The 20029-nt window shown below is 42.0% G+C and overlaps 1 protein-coding gene and 1 long non-coding RNA gene across 2 annotated transcripts in view; one reads left to right on the forward strand and one right to left on the reverse strand.

Moving 5' to 3' along the window:
* The window catches only part of LOC133482272 (contactin-3-like), a 156380-nt gene that overhangs the window by 110797 nt on the left and 25554 nt on the right, over positions 1-20029 (reverse strand). The window lies entirely within an intron of this gene.
* Positions 539-4532, forward strand: LOC133482294 (uncharacterized). Its single transcript, XR_009789748.1, has 3 exons — positions 539-3257; positions 4186-4289; positions 4370-4532. It is a non-coding gene; the product is annotated as an uncharacterized LOC133482294 (long non-coding RNA).

A 20029-nucleotide genomic window follows, 5' to 3' on the forward strand; every position in this document is an offset into this window, starting at 1 on the left:
AAGTGTGGCACAGGGGTGGCAACAAGAGCTTATGACATGCAGTAACTCAAAATCGGTTGTCAGTTTTCAGACAATGTACATCTTCCCCGACAGAGTTGAGGAGATATACTGATTACCACCACCCAAGATAGAGGGATGTGTATGTTTATTTCAAATTTGCACAGCTCAACTGTTTATCATAATCTGATTATTGAGACATAGCGTATATTATGGGTTGAACCGACTAGTCGATGCATCGATTGATTTGCAAGTCTATCCTCAAATACTAAAATCAGTGCACGCCCATCTGAAAAGACACAGCCTTAAATCATCATTGTCAGCAAATTCACCAAACGCCCTCCTGTAACAGTGTCTTTGCACTGTACTATAGTGTCTTCTTAGACAATGAAACTAAGACAAGTGGTGGTTGATAAATCACCTCTTTATTGTAAAAATGAATGGTTAATAGCCCCTTTTCGGGAACTTCCAACAGTATATACCCTGGTAGTTTGAGTTCCCCATGTGTTTCTGCAAAACGATCCCCCAGGGTCGTATTTAGTTCCTCCAAGCATCTACGATCTTCTCTGGACATTCCCGGAACTCTTGAGGGGGTAGACTGTGCTAACGAATGCTGATTGGTTGACACAGACGTTTGTCATTTGCGTCACATCTTGTTTACTTTTCACATTCCACAGAGCTGCTGCAGCTGCCATTACTGGATGTAGTGTTACAGTCTTTACAAGATGTTATTTTGAGAATGGAAGGAATGAGGAAGGATAGGTGGATAGAACCCCTGGCCTCGCACCGTTGTTCAGGCGGACGGCTCCTCCAGCTCGTGGTGTCGGCTCCGCCGCCGAGGAAGGCACGCATGCCCGCTTGGGCTCGCACTTCCCTTGCTGGCTGGCCTGCTCCTAAGCTAGATCGAGACAGCCCTGCCGACTCAGCCGTCCTCTTGTGGACCCCGCCACCTCACCTGCTGCGACACCTCGCACAGCTTCGGCTACTAGCCGCTAGTAGCCGGACAATTCGCAGTGTAGCTGTCCAGTTCGCCATTGCCTCGATCTGTGCACTGCGTGTCGCATAACACTTCAGGGAAGATGCATTTTTCGGGGTGTTGGCATAGCCTGATGGCTAACTGCATGCTGTATATTGGTATAAATGGTCCAAGTTATTAATATGAAGGAACTGGCAATTGCGTCAAATAGTAACTATTGGAATGATGCTCAGTACTTATTCAGTGGGAGACTAATGCCAGATAGACCAAATTCGTACTTGGACTTGTTTTTAATACTGCCCAAAAATGTGGACAACTGATATGGTGAAAAAACACTTCCACGCTATATCTCAAAAATTCAATACTAAATTGTTTTGTCTTTGCATGTTTTCAGCACTTATCTTCAAACATATTTAAGGTATTTCGAAGAAAAAAAAAAAAAACAGCAGCAGCTAAAGATTTGGCGGACATATCCCGAAGTCGCAACAGGCTACAAGGTGAGTCCTCAAGTTAACGTGCAGATTGCAGCACCTCTGGAAGTTAGTGGATAGAACATAAACTAAAGGACAATCATTATAAATGACAAACTAAATTATTTCAGAGTTTGAAAAAGTGTAAAAAAAATTATAAATAAATACATTGTAAGTTTGAATTGTGTATAGTGTGTTATAGAGACTGTGATTCAAATTTATTTGATTATTATAAGATAAACTCAGGCGTTAAAGGATTAAGAGTGTTAGTCTGTCATTTTGAGCATTTACCACCAATTACCACAGTTATATTCCTGTAGCTTGTCATTATTGAAGGTTCAAAATGTTTGAAAATCCAAATAGTCAGTTTGATGATAAGGTTCCAGAGCAAGAAGAGGATATGAATGAAGCATCTGAAGAAAAAAAAAAAAATCTGAAAATCCTCTCATGAAAGACATTTAACGCCTAAAATGCAGGAATTGAAAGAGCAAGAGTTAATTCAAAATGGAGAAGAAGTTCATGGCAACATGAAAAGTGGAAATACAATGTAAGAGATAGTCGCAGAAGGTTAAAGCAAAGGTGAAATGTATGACATGAAGGATGAAGTTGAGAAGCTCGAGTGCGAAATAAACGAGATATATGACCGTATCCGACGCCAAACAACACCAAGTCAAGAAATTCGGAGAAAAGTTGATGCGTGTGCACCTGTGACAGCAGACTTACTGCAAGTGATCTAACAAAGAAGAAGCTGAATCTGATACTGTAGCAGAAAGGTCAAGATTGTGCATGCAGCTCGATAATGAATATGCTAGATCCATATATGGATCCACAGACTCCAAAATCACTACACCCAGTTGTCATCATTCTGAACACCTCTCAGAGTCACTTAGCATTTCAGCTAAGAGGGCAGATACGGCTGCTCTGCTGGTGGCAAAGGCAGCTGAGATTGACATGGAAGCAGCTATTGAAGTTCGTCAACAGTTGAAGAAACTTGAGAATCATAGAGACATTCAAGTCATTAAAGCAAAGTGTCTTTGAAGAAGAGGAAACATCCATCCATCCATTCATTTTCTTTACCGCTTATCCTCAATAGGGTCGCGGGCTGCTGGACCCTATTCCAGCTATCTTCGGGCGGGAGGCGGGGTAGACCTTGAACCGGTCGTCAACCAATCGCAGGGCACATAAAAACAAAACCATTCGCACTCACATTCACAAAAGAACGGAATGGGACATGTAGTCCTGTATGCAGTAAAGAGAATAATCCAAATCCATCGACTCCAACTCACTTCATCCTACGTCGGGAACAGCAAATTGTGCAAAATTAGACACCCTTGGTGCAGACATTACAGGAATCGTTAGCTCTTACCAGTCTTCCAACTCCAGAACCTACTGTATTCTGGGGTGATCCTTTGAAATTTACAGAATGGAGCACAAGCTTCAAAGCACTTATAGAGAGGTGATGCTCAAATCCTCCAGATAGGCTGTTCTACTTACAAAAATATATAGCAGGGGAGGCTAAATCTTGGATGAAGGATGAAGTGGCCTATCAACAAGCATGGGATCATCTGCATGCCAGGTATGGTCATTCCTTTTTAGTGCAAAGAGCTTTTAGAGAGAAACTCAATGGATGGCCAAAGATTGGTGGGAAAGGCTATGTCAAATTGAGAGAATACAGTGATATCCTCCAAACGTGTAGTAATGCTATGCCTCACAAGTTCTGAATGACTGCGAAGAGAACCAGAAAATGCTGGTTAAACTACCAGACTGGGTGCCATCCAGGTGGAACCGTCACATCACAGAGCAGCTGGATCAAGGTAATGATTATCCAAGCTTTCATAACTTTGCATCATTCATTTTTATAGAGGCACGCATAGCATGCAACCCAGTGTCTTCCTTATATGCGTTAAAACATTCTACAGAGATATTAGTAAAAGAAATAAAGCACCCAAAAGCAAACACATTTGCTACTACTATAAAGACCCCAGTTTCACCTAGCTCCACAGCTGAACATGACTTTAATGAAATCAATTTAAGAGATGCTGAAAAAAAGAAAGACCTGGAGAACGCTATCAGAAAGCTCTAACACAGGCAATTGTATTTGCTGTGGAGAAAATCACAGATCCAAGAGGCTAATGGAAATGTCGTCAGACGAAAATAAAAAAATGCATACATGAAAATAAATTGTTTTGCATGCCTGAGAAAAGTCCACTATTTTAAGGACTGTAGAAATAGAGCCATGTGTGGGATATGCCAAAAGAGTCATGAAAAAGGTGCACATTCCAATATGCCACCACCACCAAGAGGTGACGAGAAAGGTGTACACTTTCATTCTAATATGCCACCGTCACCTAGAGGTTATAAAAAAGGTGTAGCCTACACTTTCATTCCAATATAACAGGGGTACGTATGACTGCATATATGTAGAGCTGTGTGTTTTTTTTATTTTTTTTTTTAATATGACTGATGACTGAACAACAACCATCATTCAATTCTTCATGGATATGTTTTGTTTAATGCTTAATGCTTTTCTGAAATGCTTGACAGTTTGTTCAATTTTAATCCCATTAAAATAAAATTAAATGTGTTTCGCCTGGCCCTTCAGGTTTATTTTTTTTAATTATTATTATTTTTTTAATTGTACCCATTGTCATGAGCGGTGCCCTGCAGTCCTTTTTGTTGGAGCCTGGTGGCGCTTTGCGCTCCTCTTGCCCTCTCTCTCTCACTCCCTCTCTCTCTTCACAGCTCCACCTCGGCCACACACCTGTCATCAATCAGCCCTCATCATCACCTGCATAAAGCCTGCCAGATCCCAGAAACTCTCGCCGGTGTATTAACGCTATCTTGCGGTACAACGGCTCTCAAGCATCCAGTAAGCCACGCCACTTCTTGTGATTTTTCTGACCTCTATGTTTCTCCTTCTCCTCAGTGCTCCCTTCGTGTCCCTAGGCGAGTTGACTCCTTCCACCACGCCGCCAAGCTATCCGCCTGGCCTCGCCACCGCCAGCCACACGTTTCCTGCCTCAACAACCTGGCGGCATATCTCAAGGACCATCTCCATACCCCTTTGTTCAATAAACTTTTCATCACAACCTCTCAGCCTCCGCCTGCTCTTGGGTCCCGTCTGAATCAACTCGTGACACCCATCTTCGAAATTATGCCTGGGTAAATAAACATATGAGCATAACTGTGTGTTTTCTCCTTTACGAAATAAAAGTAGGGGTGCGAATTTCAAAATAAGAGCAAGTCAATAAAAAAGAAGTATTACATGTTCAAATAAAGTGCTTAACTTCAGAATGATTCTTTGAAAAAAGTAACAAAATACCGATTATACTTCATGTTTTGATCATATGGGTAGAAGCAAAATCATGCATTGCAAAAATACATTATACACAGGTGGAAGGGTTTTCCGGAATTTTGAGTTTAACTTTGGGGGTGCGTATTATTCATGGGTGCGCATTATACATGAGAAATTGCGGTAATATAGTATCCGGTCAAGGACCTAAATTAGTTGCATTGCTACTGTATTTTATAGCAGGACTGCAAACTGTATATTGTTAAAATATTCTTCCACCTTGATGAAATCAAAATGTAGCCCAAACAATGGACTTAGTGCAGTTTTTGGACATGTAACTCTCCTTCTACCATTATGTTCACTTCTCACAATATCGCAAGATTTGGCCAATACTGCACTGGTCAGCGCCTTCATGAGAGTTGAGACACAACAGAGGAAGAAACAATCATACAGGAAATTATTGGATTCAAATTATTGGCTCATTTCCAGGTAATAAAGCCAGAGGGTCTTTAATAACAGGTATGCATGAAAGATAATTGTTTTTACCAATAACATTTCTTTTTCAAATTATATCCATGACACAGGTTGTAAATTTGTCATGATTAGACACTGGCTTGCGTCGCTGCTTCCCAACCCGTAAAAAAACAAAAGTGCAAAGAAATGCACGGCTTCACTGTCGTCACATTATTATTTTTATTTTCCTTAGTAAAAAGTATATTTGATGGTAGTCACTTTTTTATTTACACATTAAGTATAGTTTGACTGGAATGTTAAGCGTGCAAAGCCTTGTGGGTTAATTATTCAAACTGAAGTGCACAGTCAGAAATTGTCATGGAGGTAATGACTGACTCACTGAAGGACTTACAATACTTATCTTAAATAATATTTACAATGAAAAGTGAAAGCTTTCAACTTCGTAGTTTGAACTCCTCGTGAGCTGGATTAACGCGGTGCACCGCTGATGTTCACGTAAGTGCTTCTCTGCCCGTCAATCGCCCACAGCTTTGCTAGTTAAACAGCTGCGTAAACCGGGAACAAAAGTTTTCTCGCTCTTTGCATCAATATTACGATGGTGGGAGCAAGTGTGTGTGTGTGTGCACTCATGTGTTGTTGGGGGAAGGAATCAGGAAACGCTACCAACAACTCTATAATACAAATAAAGAGTACTTTTGGCCGCAATCATGCTTTTAAAACATCGTTAAGGCAATCCTGTCTATTTCCCCAAGTCCAGCATCTAACCGCCACGTGAACGTTCACGCATGCACACGCGCACACACACACACACACACACACTCAAATATCTATCTATCTATCTATCTATCAGTTAAGAGTCTTTTGACAAATGTACTTGAGAATGGTGTACTTGTTTACATGTTTAGGTACTTACTGTATTAGGCATGCCAAGTCTGCACAATGTAGCTCATTGAATGTGACTTCAACTCCACTAATATTTCAGTTATTGGTTCATGTTGATGACGTCATTCTGTAACCTGTGTGGCATATATCACCAAGTAATGGGTACGGCTAAGCTAAGGCTCTTTTTGGACTGTGGACAAGTGATATTCCTACCACTTGGCAGCTGCTGAAATTAACTAAAAAGTTACTTGTAATCTCATTTAGTGACTTTTGAAACAAAGTAATCAATGAAGTAACGAAGTTACTTTTAAGATCAAGTAATCAGTAAAGTAACTAAGTTACCTTTTCAAAATAACTGGGGCCACACTGATTGCAAATTATTATCTTTAGTTGGGCACTTATGGTACAGACCTTATATTGAGCTGGTAGCCGTTACTACCTGATCAGCTGTTAAATTCCGCCACTGTAAACAATCATCCTGACCTTTCTCTGCATCATCTTGAAAAGTTTACCACCATGCTTTCTCCAATGTCAACCCGACAAGGAGCCTCACCTGCCTTTCAAATCTCTACTGGAATCTTCCATTAATGTTGCTGTTCAATATCAAGCTGGCCAGCAATCAACTGCTGGCCAACGCTAGCTTCTCCTCTGCTAACATAGCGACTTAAAAGGAGGAGGGTGCTTAGCCAGCATTTTGGGGCATTACAGAAAGTGCGAATGAGTGAGTATAAAAAGAAAGAAAAAGAAAATAGCTGTTAGATTACACAGATTCACAGAAGTTTGATTGTCTTTGTTTAGCTTCATCGTTATAGCTTTCTGGTGCGATTTTGGTTCCTGTCTTCACTCCCTTGTGTCTGTCTATTGTCTCCATAATAGTTTCACCTTGTGTGTCCGCCTTATGTCTTCTCCAATGAGCTCAGGTGTGCCTTGTCGTTTTATTAGTCTTTGTGTATTTAGTTCAGCTTTCTGTTCACTCATGGTCTTTTCCTCATATTTTTATGCTCCTCGTACTGCTTGTTACTTTTTTGGAGTTTGTAAATTTTAATTACATTTTCATATTTTGGTGCAGGAATCAGGAACATTTACACTACAGAAGACTACAAGAGAAGCACTATCATGTTAAAGACTAAAGGTAAGCGGAAATGCAGTTTTAGCACAGATAAGCATTAGCAAACATCTTTATTATTCTTGGCTTCTGATAACCAGCACATATTGAAATATTCTGAAAAAGTTATCAATGTGGGGGTAGTACGTGTTTTTGTGTTAAGCGATGTGTCCGCTGCATGCTCCATATGCATTGATCTGCACACTTATTGCACAATAACTGTAATCCAGTGGCTTGTTGCTGCCTTCACGAGTGAACAGTGGACAGTTGTCGGCACCTCACGTCTGTTCCACTGTAATTCATATACAGGAAGTCCTCGATTTACGAACGAGTTCCGTTCCTACGCTGGCGACGTAACACGAATTTCCGCGTAAGTCGGATTTCACCGTTAAAGTCGAAATTTACGGCGAAATACTTCTGTTACGGGTATTGTCCCACGTGATTGTGACAGCAACCTCAGTGTGTTTGGGGATGTGCGTCGATGTGTGAGTGAGACGGGACTGCGCAGGCATCGTCCGGCGGGACTGTGAAGGAGGAAGGAGTGCGCGCAGGTGCGAGTGTGTACAGTGGCAAGTGTAGTGACTGCGATTGGGGAAGAGTAGCGATTAGCGCAGGACCCGTTGACGTTCAATGTGCAGAGGAGCTAATAAAGCCATTAAAGCAGCAAATCGGTGCTTTGTGTCTTTATTGTTGCCGCCACCCAGCTCAGCTGTGCAATGAGAGAAGGGAGTTAACCCCTGCGTCTCCCGACCACGGTCAGGTGACCGTAGCAGGAAAGCTAAACACTTCATATAAAGAATCTAAAATACATTCAAATAAAAAATAAGATTCTGTACGGCGGCACAGTGGACGACTTGTTAGAGCGTCAGCCTCACAGTTCTGAGGACCCGGGTTCAATCCCCGACCCCGCCTGTGTGGAGTTTGCATGTTCTCCCCGTGCCTGCGTGGGTTTTCTCCGGGCACTCCGGTTTCCTCCCACATCCCAAAAACATGCATTAATTGAAGACTCTAACTTGCCCGTAGGTGTGACTGTGAGTGCGAATGGTTGTTTGTTTCTATGTGCCCTGCGATTGGCTGGCAACCAGTTCGGGGTGTACCCCGCCTCCTGCCCGATGATAGCTGGGATTGGCTCCAGCACGCCCGCGACCCTAGTGAGGAGAAGCGGCTCAGAAAATGGATGGAAGATGCTGTATGTACTTGTGAAAAAAGGAGGGCGAAAAAGGAAAAGATATTCCCGGCGCACAAACACAGACAAGCACTATCCACTAGCTGAGCAGAAACACTATGGTGCTGTGACAAAATGGCGGACGAGGCACGGGCGACGTAAAGTCGAAACGTCGTAGGTCGAGTGCGTCGTAACTCGAGGACTTCCTGCATATATATCCATCCATCCATTTTCTGAGTCGCTTATCCTCACAAGGGTCACAGGAGTGCTGGAGCCAATCCCAGCTATCATCGGGCAGGGTACACCATGAACTGGTTGCCAGCCAATCACAGGGCACATATAAACAACTATTCACACTTGCATTCACACCTACGGGCAATTGAGAGTCCTCAATTAACCTACCATGCATGTTTTTGGGATGTGGGAAGAAACCGGAGTGCCCGGAGAAAACCCACGCAGGCACGGGGAGAACATGCAAACTCCACACAGGCGGGGTCAGGGATTGAACCCCGGACCTCAGAACTGTGAGGCAGACGCTCTAACCAATCGATCACCATGCCACCATGTGTGTGTGTGTGTGTATGTATGTATGTATGTATATATATATATATATATATATATATATATATATATATATATATATATGTATGTATGTATGTATGTATGTATGTATATATATATATATATATATATATATATATATATATATATACACACACACACACGTATTACAGTGTTGCGTCACTGTCTAAAACATAAATAACTTGAATGTGCCAAACTTTTCTTCAAGTAAACCACAACAAAAGTGAGATAATTGTTTTTGTCAATAAAGAAAAGAGGATTGCTGTTAGTAAATACCTGGAGTCACTCCCTTTAAAAACCAAAGACCAAGTTCGAAACCTTGGTGTTCTGATAGATTCCGACCTGACTTTCAACAGTCATATCAAATCAATTCCTAAAACGGCCTTCTACCATCTGAAGAACATATCCAGAGTGAAAGCTTGCATGTGTCAAGCAGACCAGGAGAAGCTCATCCATGCTTTCATCTCAAGTAGTCTTGACTATTGTAATTGTCTTCTGACTGGACTCCTCCAAAAGAGCATTAAACAGCTGCAACTCATTCAGAATTCTACAGCTCTGGAGGTCATAGCATATTACTCCAATTCTAAAGTCTTTACCCTGGCTTCCAATCAGCTTTAGAATAGATTTTAAAGTTCTGCTACTGGTCTATAAATCAGTAAATCGTTTAGGTCCTGAATACATGAAATAAATGCTAATGGAATATAAACCCAATAGGGCTCTGAGATCGACAGACTCGGGTCAAATAGTGTAGCACAGAGTTCAAAGCAAACATGGTGAAGCAGCATTTAACTATTATGCTGCATACAAATGGAATAAGTTGCCAACAGAAGTGACATCAGCCCCTAATGTGAATGTTTTTAAGTCCAGGTTAAAAACTCTTCTTTTTTTCCTCATGCTTTTTTTCCCCCACTTTTAAATGATATTTCTTGCACTGTACGCTGTTTTAATTGTACTTCTTCCCCCCCCCCCCCCCTTTGTTTTAAATGTACAGTGCAGGGACCTACGCGAAGATTCTGTTCGTGGACTTCAGCTCAGCGTTCAACACCATCATCCCTGAACTCCTTTCATCCAAGCTTCTCCAGCTCAGCGTCTCACCTGCCATCTGCCACTGGATTTACAGCTTTCTGACGGGCAGGACACAGCAGGTGAGGCTGGGGGAGGCCACCTCATCCACACGCAGCATCAGCACTGGGGCGCCCCAAGGTTGTGTCCTCTCTGAGTTGCTCTTCTCTCTCTACACGAACGACTGCACCTCAGCGCAACCGACTGTCAAACTCCTGAAGTTTGCAGATGACACCACTGTCATCGGCCTCATCAAGGACGGTGACAAGTCTGCATATCGGCAGGAAGCGGAGCGGCTGGAGCTGTGGTGCGGCCGACACAACCTGGAGCTGAACACGCTCAAGACTGTAGAGATGATCGTGGACTTCAGGAGGCATCCTTCGCCACAGCTGCCCCTCACGTTGTCAATCTGCCTTGTATCAACCGTCGAGACCTTCAAGTTCCTGGGAATTACAGTCTCTCAGGACCTGAAGTGGGCGACCAACATCAACTCTGTCCTCAAAAAGGCCCAGCAGAGGATGTACTTCCTGCGGCTTCTGAGAAAGCACGGCCTGCCACCGGAGCTGCTGAGACAGTTCTACACAGCGGTAGTCGAATCAGTCCTGTGTTCTTCCATCACAGTCTGGTTTGGTGCTGCTACAAAAAAGGACAAACTCCGACTGCAACGGACAATCAAAACTGCTGAAAGGATTGTCTGTACCCCCCTTACCCACCATTGAGGACTTGCACGCTGCCAGAACTAAGACAAGGGCGTGCAAAATCCTCTCTGACCCTCCGCACCCCGGTCACCAGCTCTTCCAACTCCTTCCCTCAGGTCGGCGCTACCGATCAATGCAAACTAGAACTAGTAGACATTCCAACAGCTTCTTCCCTCTTGCGATCAGCTTCTTAAACACCTAACCTACGATTCCATTACAACATGCTGGCAATTTTTTGACTTGAGTTCGTTGTCACATTTCTGTGGGGCCAATTATGTATTACTCGTGCACTCACTGCAGTTGTCTCGCCATGCTGCACTATTTGCATATACTGGCCACTCATGCCAGAGTAGCATCTGCTCCATTTGCACACTGATTGAGGAGTATCTGTAACATTTGCACAACCAACATTGTCCCAGATTATTGCACTACTCGTCACTTTAAACTGCATAAACACCTTGAAGTCTCAGCGCCCTTTGCACAATGGTCATTGCACCAGACTATTGCAATATTAGTCATTTGAACTGCTCTAAGTGCTAGAGGACTCTGCATCTTTTTGCACAATTGTCAAAAAATAAATAAATAAATGTACCGGCATTACCAGATAACGAGCAAACCTTTACTGCTCAGTGACTGTTTTTTTTTTGTCAATGTCTTTCTGTCTCCAAAGTGTTATCTGTTATCGTACTAGAGCGGCTCCAACTACCGGAGACAAATTCCTTGTGTGTTTTTGGACATACTTGGCAAATAAAGACGATTCTGATTCTGATTAGTTTGAACATTACAAAAGGTAATCATCATACCGTATATTAACCCCTATGCTGTGACACAACACAAACTCTTCTAGTAACACTAAAAAAAGAGACTTGTCACTTGCTGCTTTAAAACATTTAAAATCAACCATCCATCCATCCATCCATTTTCTGAGCCGCTTCTCCTCACTAGGGTCGCGGGCGTGCTGGAGCCTATCCCAGCTGTCATCGGGCAGGAGGCGGGGTACACCCTGAACTGGTTGCCAGCCAATCGCAGGGCACATAGAAACTAACAACCATTCGCACTCACAGTCATGCCTACGGGCAATTTAGAGTCTCCAATTAATGCATGTTTTTGGGATGTGGGAGGAAACCGGAGTGCCCGGAGAAAACCCACGCAGGCACGGGGAGAACATGCAAACTCCACACAGGCGGGGACGGGGATTGAACCCCGCACCTCAGAACTGTGAGGCTGACGCTCTAACCAGTCGGCCACCGTGCCGCCTTAAAATCAACCAGTAATCTGAATTTCATTACATTTTTGCATAGAACAAAGACCCCCCCTCCATCCTGGTAGTGTACACTATCTTTGGGGATTTAGATGGTGAGTCAGAATAACAACAACAACAACAACAATAATAATAATAATAAAGCGACACGGTGAGCGACTGGTTACCACATCTGCCTCACAGTTCTGAGGACCGGGGTTCAAATCCCGGCCCCGCCTGGGTGGATTTTGCATGTTCTCCCCGTGCCTGCGTGGGTTTTTTACGGGTACTCCGGTTTCCACCCATATCCCCAAAACAGGTGTGGTAGGTTGATTGAAGACTCTAAATTGCCTGTAGGTGTGAATGTGAGATATGGCGTAGACTTATTTTAAGCAACAGGAAAAACCTTTTGAGCATCTTCAAACAAAGAACCCCCTATTTTTTTTTTTTCTATAAGAGAGCTAAGAAAATAAATCCTATTTTGAAGCCCTCCTCTCGAGGCCAGAAAGTGTTGTCAGGCTGTAAATGAGATGTTTGCCTCCTTTAACCAAGCATTTTAGTGTTGTGTTTACCTCCATTTGAGAGCATCAGAAGCATATGTGAGTGATCTCTACAGTCTAATGGCGCAAACAATGAAGTTGTTCTCCATTTGTTATTTTACTGTGCACATGCACAGATACATGCGAGAGAAGTTCAGATCTGTGCTTCCGGTATTTGTTTTTACACATTGTCCTCGTGTTCAATAAAAAAAATCTATAGCCATTGAGTGAGTTTTAGATATGTGTAGGACCCAAGGTGGAGACCTCTATTAATTTTAAATAGTCTCTTCCTAATGAATGTTTTCTCTCTGCTCTCGTCAATGATGCAACGATCTCTTGCACTGTAGAGCTACACGCGTATTAGCTTGTGTCGAAAAGGGCCATGTTGGAATTGTGGCCATCAAGTATGGATGAATGATCAGTAGCTGGTTAAAGGTGAGCACATCTGTTTCACAATGTCCAGCTCAGCTTTCAAATACATGAATTATTCAATTATCTTCATTTACATTAAAGGATTTCTTTGGAATCAATACGCTGACTTATGATGAGTATGCCTTCATCCTTTATCTACTCTGCTTGGCCTGTGCAGGGGATTTGAAGCCCATTCCAGCTAACATTGGTGAGGTAACATTGCAGTTATTGCCTTTTCCGAGTTAACACTAAGAGGGAAAAGTCTCAAATTAATGCATGCTTTTAGTCAGTTGGAGGAAACCTGGGAGGCCACATGGAACACATTCTGCCAAGGGGATAACATTCAAACTTTGATTGCGCCCATTCACCTGTAGATATGTTCATGTAATTCATCTATAGTACCCCTAATTTTCACTTTTGAGCATTCTATTTTATTTTGCTTGGATAAAACTGTAGTCCCCACAAAAGAAACGTTCTTGTTATTTCACTTTTAATTTTTCTTCTGACCAATTTTAACTACAGCATTGCAAATAAAAAAAAATGGTATTAAATTGGGAAAACATCAGTTTTTGTCCTACTGAATGTACAACAAATGTATTTTAATTTAGAAAAAATCGCTGTCTCTGCTAAAGCACTGTGTTTTCCTGCACGACATTTTAGCAATTCTGAAGTGATCTTAAAAATTTCTGCATTTTTTTGCCAAAGCAAGAATCCCCCTAATTTTCAGGATTTGACCAAAGATGTTTCAAGCAGCAAGCAAGGTCAAATCTGATTGGTTGGTTCATGTTCCTTATCAGTGCACTACAGGGTGCTATTTTTTTTTCTACACACCCGCGTCGTTTTAAAACTCTGAGATTATTGTTCCTTATCTAAAGGAGGAACTCTATGAATTTTAATTATATGAAAGCTGCAAGATAGTTATAATAGCTTAGGGTAAATTCATCCATGTTTCTACAACGCATCAGCTGCCACTTTCAACCAATTTTTCTAGCAACTCTCAAAGACTGTTGCTTCGAGAAAGAAAATCGCTTTGTGTTGGTGACAGTGTGTCGCTTGCAATGGTTTTGTAGTTTGGTACAAACATATAAAGTGGAACCTGTCCACCATGCTGCAAATGCATAGATTTATATACACGAAAATAATAATACAAGTATGCACGCCAAGGCATGAACTGTACGTTAAGAGACACATTTTTAAATGAAGAGAGCATAGAGCAACATGAATGCAGCTCCTCTGACATGTACCAAATGTGCATGTGTATTCAAGTCATTTAACATTTCAACTTCAATTATTCCCTGAAGCACCAATAATCTAACAAGCTGCATTAATGCTGTTAAATGGAGATGATGTAACTCCTTATGCTTTCAACACATATTCAGCATCCTCTTAAGTCAAATTAATGATTGGAGCTGCAGGCTTTGACCGTACTTATCAGTCAGCATGTGTTCCCAGTCAGTCTCCATTTAGTAGCCATCACTTTGCTGTTATCTTGTCATCAATTTGCACAGCACAGTGCAGATTTTGCATATGAACTTGATGGTCCTAGTGTTGTCTACATGGTGCATTCATTCACTGAAACCGTGTGCAGCATCATCTCCGTTATGTCTCTCCTCAGATATAATACAGATGGTCGGTACTCTCTCAAGGGCTCCTCTTTCAGATGGAGCAACCAATCCCAGAAACCATCCCTTCTCTTTCCATACATTTAGTTCATTCTTGTGCAAAGAAAGGTGGATTTGTTGTACTATAAAAAGAACTGAAAGAGCAAGTGACTTCTGCATGAGAGACACATCATAAAGGTCATACAGCTCAGGAAGGGATACACAGAAAGATATCAGGTTGTGTCAATGGGTTTTGCCAAAGAACAGGATAACTTTGTGATGTGAGGCAAAGAAACTAAATCCCAAAAACCAAATTGCAGAGATGAATTTTAGTGCAATGTTCAATACACGGAAGCAGGAAATCTTGATGAGCTTGCCTCTTGAATACTTTCAGAGTGTGCCAGGAAGCACGTTTCGTTTCCATTCAAGCCACTCTATACTTATGGTTTTAATAGTGGGGCCAGAGTTTGCACCATAGTTGATCATTTGATCGTAATCAAAATAAGTCTTTTTCAAATGCAAATGTGTACATCGGATCTGACTCGCATACAAACTTTGACAAGTTCATCGTCTTGCATTCAGGCTTCCTCTCACTATCCAACTGCAAGTAACCACCAACAGAGTTGAGGACAGCATTAACATTTATTTTGTTAATGTGTAAAGACACATTTAATTTCTGCTCCACGCATCATCACATTTAAAAGAATGTCAAGGACTACTGCTTCCAAAATATGACATACATTTGAACTTTTACTTGTACAACCCCAATTCCAATGAAGTTGGGACGTTGTGTTAAACAAATAAAAACAGAATACAATGATTTGCAAATCATGTTTGACCTATATTTAATTGAATACACTACAAAGACAAGATATTTAATGTTCAAACCGCTAAACTTGATTGTTTTTAGCAAATAATCATTAACTTAGAATTTTATGGCTGTAACACGTTCCAAAAAAGCTGGGACAGGTGGCAAAAAAGACTGAGAAAGTTGAGGAATCCTCATCAAAAACCTTGTGAACAGGCTAATTGGGAACAGGTGGGTGCCATGATTGGGTATAAAAGGAGCTTCCCTCACACGCTAAGATGGCGCGAGGTTCACCTCTTTGTGAACAAGTGTGTGAGAAAATAGAATAGAATTTTATGGCTGCAACACGTTCCAAAAAAGCTGGGACAGGGTCTTGTTTACCACTGTGTTAAATTACCTTTTCTTTTAACAACATCCAATAAACGTTTGGAAATTGAGGACACTAATTGTTGAAGCTTTGTTGGTGGAATTCTTTCCCATTTTTGCTTGATGTACAGCTGCAGCTGGTCAACTATACGTTGAGGAACATAAACTGTTCGACTATTTTCTCACGCACTTGTTCACAAAGAGGTGAACCCCGCGCCATCATAGCTTGTGAAGGACTGAGCAATTCAGGGAAGCTCCTTTTATACCCAATCATGGCACCCACCTGTTCCCAATTAGCCTGTTCACCTGTGTTCCAAACAGGTGTTTGATGAGCATTCCTCAACTTTCTCAGTCTTTTTTACCACCTGTCCCAGCTTTTTGGGAACGTGTTGCAGCCATAAAATTCTAAGTTAATGATTATTTTCTAAAAACAATAAAGTTAATCAGTTTGAACATTAAATATCTTGTCTTTGTAATGTATTCAATTAAATGTAGGTTGAACAAGGTTTGCAAATCATTGTATTCTGTAATTTGTTCAACACAACGTCCCAACTCCACTGGAATTGGGGTTGTAATAAACGCAGAAAGAATCTATGAGCATCCCCAGCATTTACAGTAAACAAACAAAACAGTTGCAAGACTGTGAATATGAGTGTCGACATTTTTGCTTATGCTCTGATGTGCTGGGCCATTTTGAGAAGTCACTAGGGGGCATTGTTATACCACAGGAGGCCAGTAAAATATATACTAATGTATTACCATTTGCCATGGCAACTGTTTTTTTTTTATTTGTTGGAATATATTTTTCACATTTCCGCCTTTGCTCACATCACTGTTGGTGAAATGCAATTGGCCAAAAGGTCAATGCAAACAAGCACGAGGATTGACCATACTGCCATCAGTGTTTTGATATTGCTGCTTGAATGCTAAACTGTCAATTTGGAGGCGGGGATTTTGTCATGTAATTACTGTTGGCATGACTAAAAGGTGCTGCAGAATGGACACGTCAGTTATGAGCAGTGAAGTGCTGTGAGCCACAGCCAAACACAGTGAGATTACAGGTCAGCGGACCACAACCTTTTTAATGAGTGACAATTCGTGGAGTCCCAGCACTGTCAAGGTTCAAGCCCCAGTAGTCAAGTCAGGTTCAAGAGGAAATTTGAATATGAGATTATTTTAAATGGCTTTGAAAAGTTTTGGGGCTGACCTCTCATGGCTCGCGGCTGCTTCATGGTTGCCCCCCTTATCGTTCCCTTGTCGGGTGCCCCAATCCGCCTGCGGCCCCCACCGGGTGGCTAGTTGTCAGGGCACCTCGGTGGGGCCGGCAGACCGCCCTGGGTCTCTCGGTGTGGGATGTCTCCCGTCCGCCGGGCTGCTCTCGGGTGGACCCCTGGGCCTTATCCCGCCCCTCGATTGATTGGGTGGGGTCCTCAGCCGCCGCGATGCGGGCACAGCAATTACAGGACACTTCTGTCAGTCTTTGTGCATGTACAATCCCAATTCCAATGAAGTTGGGTCGTTGTGTTAAACAAATAAAAACAAAATACATCCATCCATTTTCTGAGCCGCTTCTCCTCACTAGGGTCGTGAGCGCGCTGGAGCCTATCCCAGTTATCATCGGGCAGGAGGCGGGGTACACCCTGAACTGGTTGCCAGCCAATCGCAGGGCACATACAAACAAACAACCATTCGCACTCACATTCACACCTACGGGCAATTTAGAGTTGTCAATTGACCTACCATGCATGTTTTTGGGATGTGGGAGGAAACCGGAGTGCCCGGAGAAAACCCATGCAGGCACGGGGAGAACATGCAAACTCCACACAGGCGGGGCCGGGGATTGAACCCAAGACCTCAGAACTGTGAGGCAGACGCTCTAACCAGTCGTCCACCGTGCCACCAACAGAATACAATGATTTGCAAACCTTGTCCAACCTACGTTTAATTGAATACACTACAAAGACAAGATATTTAATGTTCAAACTGATCAACTTTATTGTTTTTAGCAAATAATCATTAACTTAGAATTTTATGGCTGCAACACATTCCAAAAAAGCTGGGACAGGGTCATCTTTACCACTGTTACATCACCTTTTCTTTTAACAACATTCAATAAACGTCCGGATGGTTCTTTTCCTCTTTGGCTCAGAGGACATGACGTCCACAATTTCCAAAAACAATTTGAAATGTGGACTCGTCGGACTACAGAACCCTTTTCCACTTTGCATCAGTCCATCTTAGTTTCTGGGTGTTGTTGATAACTGGCTTTTGCTTTGCATAGTAGAGTTTCAAGTTGCACTTACGGATGTAGCGCCGAACTGTATTTATTGACATTGGTTTTCTGAAGTGTTCCTGAGCCCATGTGGTGATATCCTTTACACATTGATCGGTAGGCGCTATACACCTAACCTATAATTCCATTACAACAAGCTGGCAATTTTTTTGACTTGATTTCGTTGTCACATTTCTGTGGGGCCAATTATGTATTACTTGTGCACTCACTGTAGTTGTCTCGCCATGCTGCACTATTTGCATATACTGGCCACTCATGTCAGAGTATCATCTGCTCCATTGCACACTGTTTGAGGACTATCTGTAACATTTGCACAACCAACATTGTCCCAGATTATCGCACTACTCGTCACTTTAAACCGCATACACTCCTTGAAGTCTCAGCGCCCCTTCCACAATGGTCATTGCACCGGTCTATTGCAATATTAGTCATTCGAACTGCTCTAAGTCCTAGAGGACTCTGCATCTTTTTGCACAATTGTTTTTTGTCAATGTCTCTGTCTCCAAAGTGTTCTGTAAATTGACTGTTGTACTAGAGCGGCTCCAACTACCGGAGACAAATTCCTTGTGTGTTTTGGACATACTTGGCAAATAAAGAGGATTCTGATTCTGATTCTGATTGATGTTGGTTTTTGATGCAGTGCCCCCTGAGGGATCGAAGGTTTACGGGAATTCAATGTTGGTTTTCGGCCTTGCTGCTTACATGCAGTGATTTCTCCAGATTCTGAGCATTCCTGAACTTTCTCAGTCTTTTTTGCCACCTGTCCCAGCTTTTTTGGAACGTGTTGCAGCCATAAAATTCTAAGTTAATGATTATTTGCTAAAAACAATAAAGTTTATCAGTTTGAACATTAAATATTTTGTCTTTGTAGTGTATTCAATTAAATATAGTTTGAGCATGATTTGCAAATCATTGTATTCTGTTTTTATTTATGTTTAACATAACGTCCCAACCATTCATTGGAATTGGGGTTGTAAAACGGTATCAATTTACTTGCATGTATCCGCAGACACACACTCTTTCACTGGGTGTGGGGTCACGCACTTACTCATAAATAACTCATGAATATGCAAATTGCTTGTATATCCCCTCACTTATACTCTCGTCCTGTAGACTTTTATAATTCACATAATTAATGCCACCATACTTCAGTTGTACAGCCAGGTTCACGAACCCTTGTCCTGCATGCTTCTTCTCCTGTCCTTGTCCTGTTCTATCTTGTCCTGTCCTTCCCTCAGAGGGTGTAGCACTACAGCCCCATGCAACACTCATATTTAATTTTCATTGTTGTAGATAAAGTAATGATGTACTTCACTCATCCTGTTACAATTAGTGCTTTGTCTTTGTTTCTCTCTCCCTTCTAGAAACTTCTGTTCGAGTGATCAAGTCTGATTCTCAATAAACCTCAATTATAATACCACAGCGGAAGCTTAAAAACTCCACTGTGACACAGTAAAACTGTTCCGGCATGAAAGGGATACAGATTTTCCATTCTGGTTGACCTAACAGCCGAACAGGACAAAAAAAAACAACAACAAAAAAAAGTGGCTTTGAAATTAAGGCTGGTGCTTGTGGGAAAAATTTGACATCAGGGTGCTTTTTTAGGGTTAGTCAATGTTGTTTAGTGTGTGCATGTGCACGTGTGTGTGTGCGCGCACAACTAATGGCTGGCATGAAAGTAAACATTTCGCAGGGTAAAGAATAAGATTATTTCATGTTCAAAATCATGTGTAGGAAAAAAATTTTAATTAAAAATTAAATTCTTATCTAGCAACCATTTTTACAAAGGGGTCCAATACATGACTGCAAAAACATCCCTCCATCCAATTTTCTATCATGCTCGTCCTCATCAGGGTCACAAGTGACCTGGAGCCTGGGCCTGACTTTGGGTGAGTGTACCCTGGACTGGTCGCCGTCTAATCACAGGGCACATATAAACACACTATTCACACTCACATTTGTACCTGTGGGCAATTTAGATACTTCAATTAACCTTGATCCATACATTCAAACTCCAAGTCAAAGGACTTCTCACCTGTGAGGCAGATGTGCTACCCACTACCCCACA

The sequence above is a fragment of the Phyllopteryx taeniolatus genome, chromosome 1, assembly GCF_024500385.1.
Source record: "Phyllopteryx taeniolatus isolate TA_2022b chromosome 1, UOR_Ptae_1.2, whole genome shotgun sequence".
NCBI lineage: Eukaryota > Metazoa > Chordata > Actinopteri > Syngnathiformes > Syngnathidae > Phyllopteryx > Phyllopteryx taeniolatus.